The following is a 10,870-nucleotide window of genomic DNA, read 5'->3' on the forward strand; positions in this document are numbered from 1 at the left end:
TTTCGCACTTAAAGGACAAATCCAGTGAAAAATGAACCTAGGGGTATATAAAATCGAATGTATAGAGTATGTAAGACAGTACATTACGCGTTTACATCCAGGATCCATCTTGGAAAACAGTCTCGACTAATCGAGCCACGAACGCCGTGCTACGTTAGATTTCACAAACGTAACTCCTATCGACCAGCTATCCTATCGACGGCGTTCGTGGCTCGATTAGTCGAGACTGTTTTCCAAGATGGATCCTGCATGTAAACGCGTAATGTACTGTCTTTATAAAGTATCTTCTTATTAAACTGTCTGTACACTTACAAAGTTCTCAATGCTTCGGTTTGTATGTAAGGACCCTCATTATGTTACTGTGTTAGTGTGAGGCTATTTTGAGCCTTGTTAGTGGTATTAACTAGCGATTTAATTTTACTTACTCTATGCCCCATATACTACTGCTATGAGCTAATCTGTTTTTAAAGATAAAACTCTATACATTCGATTTTCATGAAAACGCATCGCAGGGAACGATCGACTCGGTAACCATGTGTTAAATACCCCTAGGTTCATTTTTCACTGGAATTGTCCTTTAAGATTTTCTTTGGCTGCTGTAATTGAGTGTTTATAAAACATATTTGTTATGGCACAAAAGGCAAGGAGAAGTCTGATCGGGTGTTGATGGTGAAAGACTGATGATGACAATCATCATTTAGTGACTTGATTCACTGATTTCATTCAGAGTTTGATCTCTGATTAAAAGGGCAACATATTAGTTTTACTCAAACTCTGATTCTACCGCATAAGAGCTAGCCATGTTGTAACCATCAGATAATATGAAGGATTTTACAAATAGTTGTGCACAAAAAGTTTCACAGAAAAGATATTGCATTACTAAGACTCACACAGACATCAAGAATCAGCATATGAATCTCAACAATGGTGACCATTAAAAAATGATGCATGCTGGGTACTAGCATAATACAAAACTTATCCATGGCATGCATTGCGGCATAAATCATTTTTTAATGGTCACCATTGTTGAGATTCATATGCTGATTCTTGATTACTGTGTAAGTCAGCATGATACCATAGATAGTGATGGCAAAATGAGGCTTCCTGAACCACTGAGACCTTGCAGGCCATTGCTTCAGCTAAAGGTTCATTACTCGAAGCTTCATTCATCATTGCTCACTAGTGACACCTAGCGACTGTGCAAAGAAATAGCAGACAAAAAATTAATTCATTCTGAACCAGTGTCGCTCCCTCCCTCCCTAATTTTATAAAAAATATTTATTTTATAAAAATGCTTTAATAAATACAAATATTTATTTGTAATGTAAATATATTTATATTTAAATGTATATTTTATAAAAATATTTTTATAAATAAAAAATATTTATTTATTTATTTTGTACTCACTGTTGATGTTTGTAACCTTTCATTTGCAATAATAAAAAGACATGATCAGACATTTGTCCATTACTGTGTATAATATAAAATATGTATCTTTCTCTGTCTGAATTTACTTGTCCAGAGTAACACTCACAGTTCATTAGTTATTCATAAATTGTTTGGATAGGGACAGTATGAACAACAACAGTGACACTGTTGAGTGCAGTGCTTATGTTAGAGGGAGTGTAATAAAGTACATTTATTAATTTAACAGATTATAGATAACAGATTAAAGTAAACTGCAACAGAATAGTCCGGAAGGAAGGAAAATAAAAATTGATTTTTTTATTGAGAAACAGAATTATTTCAAGTGTGTTGGGGTTTAGATGATTCCTCTTCTTGGACAAAATCTCTCTAGCCTTGGAAAAGATCCTTTCACAAGGAACAGAGGATGCAGGGGAACGTAAAAATGGCAGTGGTACAAATGAGGACACTGATGCTTCTGTTGAGCCCAGACAGGGGAGGATTCCCTCTTTTTTTGCTGGCTCCATTACCAGGAAAAAGGAAGAGTCACAAAAAGCAAACAAATCCAAAAGGGCAATCCAAATCAAAAAGCAGTCCAGTCCAGATCCAAAAATCCAGAGCAATCCAAATAATCTTATCTAATTAATATAACAAGACTATAATATAGGCCTACTATAATAATAATATACTATAACTACTAACCTGATAATGTAATAATATACAGCCCTCACATATGACACAATACAATGATAGTTTTATAACTCTCTGACTCTCTGACTCTACAACTGCTTCTACTACTGCTGACAACACCCACAAGGAGGCGCGAGTTTCGAACTGGCTTTAATCCGGAAGCGACACTCAGACCGAACCGATGACGTAGCCACACAAACCGAGGCCTCGTTTGTCATTAGTCACGTGATTTTCACGTTAACAACACAAGCCTCGAATCGCGGCTTCATCTGGCACGCCCACTTTTTCTCGACACACGCTCCGACGCCTCGGTTCAAATGTCACATCACTAACCATAGAGGTTTTTAAAATCTGATTGTCACAACAATGGGCCTTACAGCACAATCAGTTCTATTATAATGAATAATACAAATAATACATTACCTGTCTAATCAGAGATTAGGCTCTGGAAAAGATCAGAGAATCAAGTCACTAAATGATGATTTTTATTATCTTAACCCTCTGGGGACCAAGCTGTTTTTGGGGTCCTTGAGATGTTCTGACATGCCTTGACATTTGTGCTTTTTTCAGTTATTTATAAACATGTTAATGGCAAAGGTGTAAATTCACTCTATATAGCACAAACAGGGCTACCATAATATGCGAGCAACGTGTATGTAGATGTTTGTATTTTTAAGAGAATAATGTTTATGCGTGGTTATTGGAAAAAATTAAAATGAAAGTTGCTGAATTAAGACCACAAAACACATATTAAATATGTGTCCACAAGACTTTTGACTAATGGATGTTGTCCCTTTGAGTTCTAGCTTCAAAATGATGTAAAAATAGTCTTGCTTTATCGTTCACAAAAAAAATTACATTGATTTAAATGGTGTAAAACAGGTTTTGCTTGGAAAGCCAATATGCGAGGGGGAGGAGTAGTTTACACCTTAGATTACAATGTCCCACCCACACTGCATAATTAGCCATTCACTCAGGTGTGAAACTGACTGAGCCACAATGCAAGGACAAAAGATGTATTTAGAAGAAGACTTATATTGACCATTTAAGATTTTGCTTACATCTCTCTTGTAAATATGTTTTGCTATTTTATTAAAAATGTTACAATTACAACAATAATTACAATTTCAACAATATTTCAAGTGTACTCTTTCTTTGTAAAAAAAGAAAAAAAAAAGAAAAAAGATTATAGGCCTACATTTTATCATATGTATTCATTAGTTTGAATATAGCCAACATTGGAACATCTAACATCTTAGTCTATGAATTTATTTTTGACAAAATAGTTTTTTTTTTTTGCAGTTTAATACCTTGCTTATACAAATACATTTTATTTCAACATATTCCAGTCGATTTTTACTCATCTCAGTAGGCTATAGCAAAGCAGTTTATTCTTTCACACACAGACGCGCGATTCATATTTAGGCTAAACAGTCTTTACAAATATGTCCCCTTCATTCATCTCACAGAAAGGCGAGTCATATTATAGAAATGCGATTCATCTTTTTGCGGTTTACATGGGCCTACACTAACGTTATTCCATAACGTTATTCCACACGTGAGAAAAGAAAACAGCCTACCTCACTCCTCAGCGGAATCTGCTCCTCATTTCAGGAGATATTGCTCCTCATCAGCACTGTTCTGAGGAATCTTTTCTCCATAAGGTAGGCTATAATGTCTCACTCGCGAGGAGTCGCGACACGCTTTGTTTACAGCTGATGTGGGCGTTTCACAGCTATGAAATAGTTCTCAGAATTTGCGTTTGAATAGCACGCGCTTTCCGGGGAGTGGTCACATTACTGTGAATTAGCTCGTAATGAGCTCGACAGGAGTCGCTCTCTTTTTATACAGATTACAGAAGCTGAGAATATTTGTTTTTTATATAAATGACTTCATTTAAAAGATGCGATCTCAAGCTTTATGCCCGTGGGTCTGTTTGCCTGTTTGACTGAATTTTCGCGGAGTTATAGATCATTTTCGAACGCGTTTCAAATGGGAGTTTACTGACAGAGAGAAGGCAGAAATCGCATCATGTTAATTTTTCTTTATTTGTCAAAAAGCAAAACACTTTATTTTTATTGTGAGTATACAGAAAAAAAATAGAAACTGAACAGGATCGATTGATGTATTACACGAAAATGAAAGATCAAAATTAACAGAGCATTTAGTGTTTATTTTCATTGCTAAAAAAAAAAAACGAGCAAAACGCGCGGGCGCGTTTGTGGTCCCCAGAGGGTTAACACAACCACATGCTCATATTTTCTTTTGGCGTATGTGCCATAACAAATGTGTTTTATAAACACTCAGTTACAGCAGCCAGAGGAAAAACTGGTGTTATAAAGTCAAGGGTCAAGAGCCCAACTAAAGCAAACACGGATCACTATCATGGTGTCTTTAAATGAAACTCAGTAAATCATTATCATCTAACCCTCTGTTCATTCTCAATATTTGTAATTTTACATAAATATTTTATGTAATTTAAGAAAACAGAAAAAATACTGTATGATTTTTTTTTGTGTACTCATACTGTTCACTTTTCATAATTAACATAGAGGAAAGAAAAAAAAAAAACATTATATTATGTAAACATAAAAATGTTTGTCCCTCCTCTGCAAACTGCCTCCTTATTGCTGACACAACACATGAAGGTATGGCTTTCCTAATGTCCCTGCCTAGTATTCCGTACGCCCAGCGGACAACCTGCCTGTATGCTGTGTATCGGAACTGCCTGTGGTGGAGATTGGGACATAAATACATTGTGATCATACCATGTTTTCATAGTAAACAATTCCAATGGTAAATATTGCATGTCCTGTTGGCTGATATTCTACTGTACTACACAACACCAAAATTGTTTTTATAGTAAGTGTATGGAAACCACTGAGTTTAAAAACCTGCTTAACAGGATTTACTATTTTGGTGTAGAAAAGCTGGTTCTTTAAATTGCAGTGTGAAATAATTTTTGCTCAAAACATACTCTGGTCTGCTGGCTTGGAGAGGGCCATGCTCCTGTCTGAAGTTCATGTATGCTATCTGCAGCACAAAAGGATTCAGACAGGATGCTTCAAACCCTGGATGGAGTGTGAGGCAGGTAATGTCTTCTGGGGGATCTAGGGTTTGGACAAGGGACCAATAGGCGTCAACCTCCCTACAGCACACACTCTCCACTGCTGATGGCATAGCCTCACATCTACCACACAAGCACCTGTTAAACAAAATGTGCTAAGATAAACTCACTCTCCTTCCCTCCTTGTAGCTCTAGTGGTTGGTGTAAGACCTTGTAAGAAATGACATGAAGACTACCTACTTACATCCTAAAGCTTAGGTAAATATGCACTGTAAAAAGACCTGCCCAATTCTCCACCGATTATCCTCACACCACAACTCTATCTCTCTCCTCTGTCCATTTACCCTTCCCCTTAACTCTGCCTGACCCCTCTCTCGCCTAGGCGGCTCATAATTATACGGCAATGGCCCATCGTAAGAGTTCACATTAACCCCTACTGCAACCTCTTCACTGTCTGACTCCATTACGAAGAGATGAGATTTACTGGCCGTTGCGTCACTTCCGATCAGAGCGTTTTTGACAGCGGAAGTAATTTTACTCACAATTTCTTTTAAAAAACTTTTAATGCACATTTATGATTAATTTCTTCACGCAAATCGAGTTCCTACACTATTTATCTACACGTTCATTCACAGGGATCTTCAACTTGAAAGATGGACTTTAACATTTTGCAAGTCTTTAATCTCAGACCTCTTTAAAAACTATGAATGACCAATAACGCCTTACGCTCACCAATTAAAAAATTATGAACTCATCTGTTTATGAAAGGTTTAATTTAAGTTCTAATTTGACTTATGTTTAAACGCCTAGTCCATAATATTCAATGCTTCCCCATCAGAGGCTCTGTTCTTTATTTTGATGTATGTTCAGAGCGGTCTGAGTTTTGTTAAAATCGTCATTTTTTAAAAAAAACTTTTAAAAAAATAATTAGTTTATTTATTCATTTATTTTTTTAACGCTGACGGGGAAAGAGTTAAAGGACCTAAATTATATACAGGAACAGCGCAGGTGTGTGGCGTCTGAGCAGAAATGCAGCAAGGGAAGAAAACAACTTGAATAGTAGACATTTTTGACTGATAGATTACAGTGTGTTAGGGTAAACTCTGCTTTGTCTTCCCCTATTATTACCAACACAGAGGGATGTACTATCTCCCCAGTTTTATTTACTCTATGAATGTAGAGGTTTTTCATCTGATGATTTTAATGTTAAATATGCAGATGATACGGCAATTGTTGGTTTGATCTCTGAAGATGAAGTGGAGTATCGTAGATGTGTGGATGAGTTTGTTGAATGGAGTCAATCCAGTTCCTTCGAATGTGGCCTACCGTCCTTCTTTATACCCAGGCCACGAATGACAGAACGAGTTGATCCTTCGCAGCCTAGCCTATCCCGTGCCAGTGACGTCAGGATTTTTTTTTTTTATTAAGAAAATGGCGGGTGATAGTTCTGTGGCGGCCGAGGAATATGCATATAAATGTAACTATTGTGTTTTGATTTACTCAAATAGCGAAACAAGTGTTAAAAGCCAAGGGTCTTTCTTTCTTATGGTTGCATAGCATACAGAGATGCAGCTACATTTTACATTTAGCTGACGCTTTTATCCAAAGCGACTTACAATTGCTATATATGTCAGAGGTCGCACGCCTCTGGAGCAACTAGGGGTTAAGTGTCTTGCTCAGGGACACATTGGTGTCTCACAGTGGATTCGAACCCGGGTCTCTCACACCAAAGGCATGTGTCTTATCCATTGCGCCACCACCACCTATAAATGTGAACCACTCCAGGACTTTGTTTGTTATGTGGCCTGAGGCAAAACTTATTCTAATATTTCATTTTGTTTTTGGAAGCAAATAGCAGACAGCTGAGTTTATTAAAATAAGTGCCGAAAATGTATTTAAAAGTATTTATTTACCGGGGCGAAAAACTCGGCCAGTATGGCTTGGAGGTAAAAAGCAACTACCCATTTGTAATATTTCCACTAGGCTCTCTTGTGTATTATAACAATTAGGCCTCACTCTGTACAAAGCCCACAACAACAAGACAACTAAGGCAATTGTTTGTCACTTTATTGTTTTTTTGTAGTCCTGTCATGCAAGCTGTCTACCAATGTTTTATACGGTGACCGAGAGAGCTCAACGTGCTGCAACTGAAGAAAACACATGCAAATAGAAAAACACCCACAAATTAAGAAAACATCTTCATCAGTTTCACAACACAAGTGTGCTCCAAATACTCACAACACAACCAAATACAGAAACGAGCTGCAAACAACACAAAACACAACAGAAATGTTTCCAGGGGACGCCAGTAAGTGACAAACCCGACTATTTGGTTGTGTTGTGAACTTTTGCAGCGCGTTTCTGTATTTGGTTGTGTTGTGAGTATTTTGTGTGTACACGTGTGTTGTGAAACTGATGAAGATGTTTTCTTAATTTGTGGGTGTTTTTTTTCTATTTGCATGTGTTTTCTTCAGTTGCAGCACATTGAGCTCTCTCAGCCACCGTATTTTTAACCAAATTTGCAGAAATATGATTTCTGGAGTATTTGTACTGCTGTCATATTTTCTAATCTTCTTAAGATTGCATCTCTGTTTTAATATTTTTCATAAGTGTTTCCTTTTTCTCTTGTTTTAGGACAAAAAAAAAAAAAAAAAAGAGGAGAGGAGATCACAGAAGAGAATGGACAGATTGTTTTCTCTTCTTGAGAGATTGGTAGAGAAATACAAATTTTGTTATGTAAATTAAAATTTGTAAATGAAACAAAATTGTTCTATAAATTATTTTGTAATGCAAAAGTAATTTCTGTGCATTGTTTTGTTGTGTAATGCAAATTTGTAAATGTAACAAAGAAATTGTTTAATACATCTTATTTTAAATGAAACAAAATAAATTATTGTATACATTTATTTTCTCATGTCAAATAATTTGTAAATTAAAAAAAAAAAAAGTATTGTCATTTGTTGGCCTTCAAAAGAGCCTGCAAATTACTGCGAAGTCACAAAAAAAATTATATTCAATAAATAGAAATATTTGTTGTGGATGCAATGCTTTTGAATAACTCTGGCATGCTGTGTTTTAATGTTTTAACTACAGAGATAATTGCTTATCATGATAACCCAGTGGGCATTTGATGTCAATTTAACATCAATGTGACATCAAACATTGATGTCAAAATTACGTCACGAAATAGGTCAAAAATGAAAGTCATATTGACGTCAACGTGTCGATGTCAATTTGATGTCAAGATTTTGACCTCTGCTGATGTCATTTTGATGTTATTTTGATGTCATGCTTTGTTTGTTGGTATTTGATGTCAATTCAACATTTATTTGACATCAGGATGTCATGATGTTGATGTCATTTTAATGCTATTTTGATATCATTCAATATCAAGCTCCAATATCAGATTAAATTGACCTTTTATAGTATATGCAATTATAGTGTCTGCTGTCATTTTAAATGTGAACTAAATGTAAATATGCTAGGATTTAAATAAATAAAAACACACATGCAAAATACATAGACCTAGGTCTACAACTTTCAAGATCATTCAGGCTAGGTCTTTTAGATGTTGTCACATTGATTTACAATGAGTAATAAATATACTTTTTTCAGACATTTCAGACATTGTTTTGACATAAATTTCCCATCAATTTGACGTTGTTTCCTGACATCAAATCAACATCGATTTAATGTCAATGATATTGACCTGAGATGTAGGGACCAGAAAAAACATGTCAGATTGATACCTTTGTTAGGCATCTTTACAACCACAAGGAAATAATTACAAAATTTAATGAAAATATGCATATTCATGCATGTCATACATGGTGGTCAAAATCTTGACTATTTGTTGATGTCAAATTGACGTCAAGGATGGGTGGCTGGGTGGTCCTCGGTCATTTCTGACCGAATAATTTTCTGTTTTGAATTTCTAAAAATCACAGCTTCATCGGAAGGTTATGATACTTGGTGACTTTTATGGCATTAGGTATGTGAATACAAAAAAAAATTGAGGTCATTATCCGAGCATGCTAAGTGGTCGTAAAAAAAATAGTCACACTCGTGGTCTTCGGTCAAAAATGACCGACCCATAGGAAATGAATGGGAAATTTACAAAAACACAAAAATTCTCTGAATTTTTGTCTGTACAATCTACAAATCAGCCACGATTCTAAAAAAAAGTACACCGCAGTAAAGGGGTGACACTCTACAACATCAAGAGTGCAAAAAATTCACACCCACCCACACACACACACATATAAACACACTTTTATACACATACACACCAATAAATTCAGATTACAAAAATCTGTTTTGAATTTTTAAAAATAATTAATAATTATAATTAATATATATATATATATATATATATATATATATATATATATATATATATATAATTAATATAATAATTATTACAATTATTAAAATAATAATTTACATTACATTTACATTTATTCATTTAGCTGACGCTTTTATCCAAAGCGACTTACAATTGCTATATATGTCAGAGGTCGCACGCCTCTGGAGCAACTAGGGGTTAAGTGTCTTGCTCAGGGACACATTGGTGTCTCACAGTGGATTCGAACCCGGGTCTCTCACACCAAAGGCATGTGTCTTATCCATTGCGCCACCCCTTAATTAATAAAATGTTATAAACCTTGGCAAAAAGTATTATTTGAGAATTTCTAAAAAAATACATTCAATCCATATCTTAAAAGTAAGTAATTTGGTCCAAAAACAACTAGAATTCACAAGCATCTCCATTTAGAGCTATACAGGCATCTAGTGGTAAACCCATGCAATAACATGATTTATTTAATTTTATGTTTAATAAATTAATTAATTTATTTATTTTTTTTTTTTTTTCTGAAAGCCTAGTCTCTATTTTAACCGAAAATACTGCATAGAAGAAAAATAAATAAATAAATAAATAAAAAAAAATCATTATTTTCATTGGCAAAAAATGGACTATAAATATTGCATAAATATTAATAAGTTCAATCAAATTGTCTCAAAATACTAAATTAAAAAGAATAAATATTATAGAACAAAAATAAATTACATTGGTTTTTACTGGGATGGAGGAAGTTTCATTTTTAGGTGTCCGGTCACTTCTGACCGGGAAGGCCAAGAACGTGACTCCTAAACGAAGACCATCAGAGGGTTAAATTACGACTGAGATGCTTGATAACTAACTTTTATCCAGCTAACAGACTTTTGTTATAAGAACGTTTCCCAAATATTCAGTTTTGGTTCTGGGAACATAAAAAATGTCCAGTTTTCTTGACGTTAGAGGAACGTTTTTTAACGTTTTAGGCTGAATCTTGATGTCTGTGTGTCTAATTAAAATCTTTTGAACAGAACTTGTAAGAAATATTTTGGATTCTATAGAAATTGCTACAAATCAGGCTGCTGCAATCAACAAGGCAAACCTAACTCTCTAAACTTTAGTCCCCTGTTGTAAGACACTTTGGATAAAAGCACCTGCTAAATGACTAAGTGTGAATGAGTTTAGTGTTTCAGGTCAAATGATGATTATGTCAAAACATAACCAACACCACCTGATCACCTTTTACCTTTGTTCATCTGTCAGTTCTAACTTAATTACAACAGCCAGACAAAATCTAATTTGAATTAATTTCCTTCTCTCTGGGCCTCGAGTGATGGTGATTCTGCTTAGTTCACGTAGTGTAACAGCGTAAC

This window comes from Abramis brama (assembly GCF_963993115.1).
Source record: "Abramis brama genome assembly, chromosome: 1".
Classification (NCBI taxonomy): Eukaryota; Metazoa; Chordata; class Actinopteri; order Cypriniformes; family Leuciscidae; genus Abramis; species Abramis brama.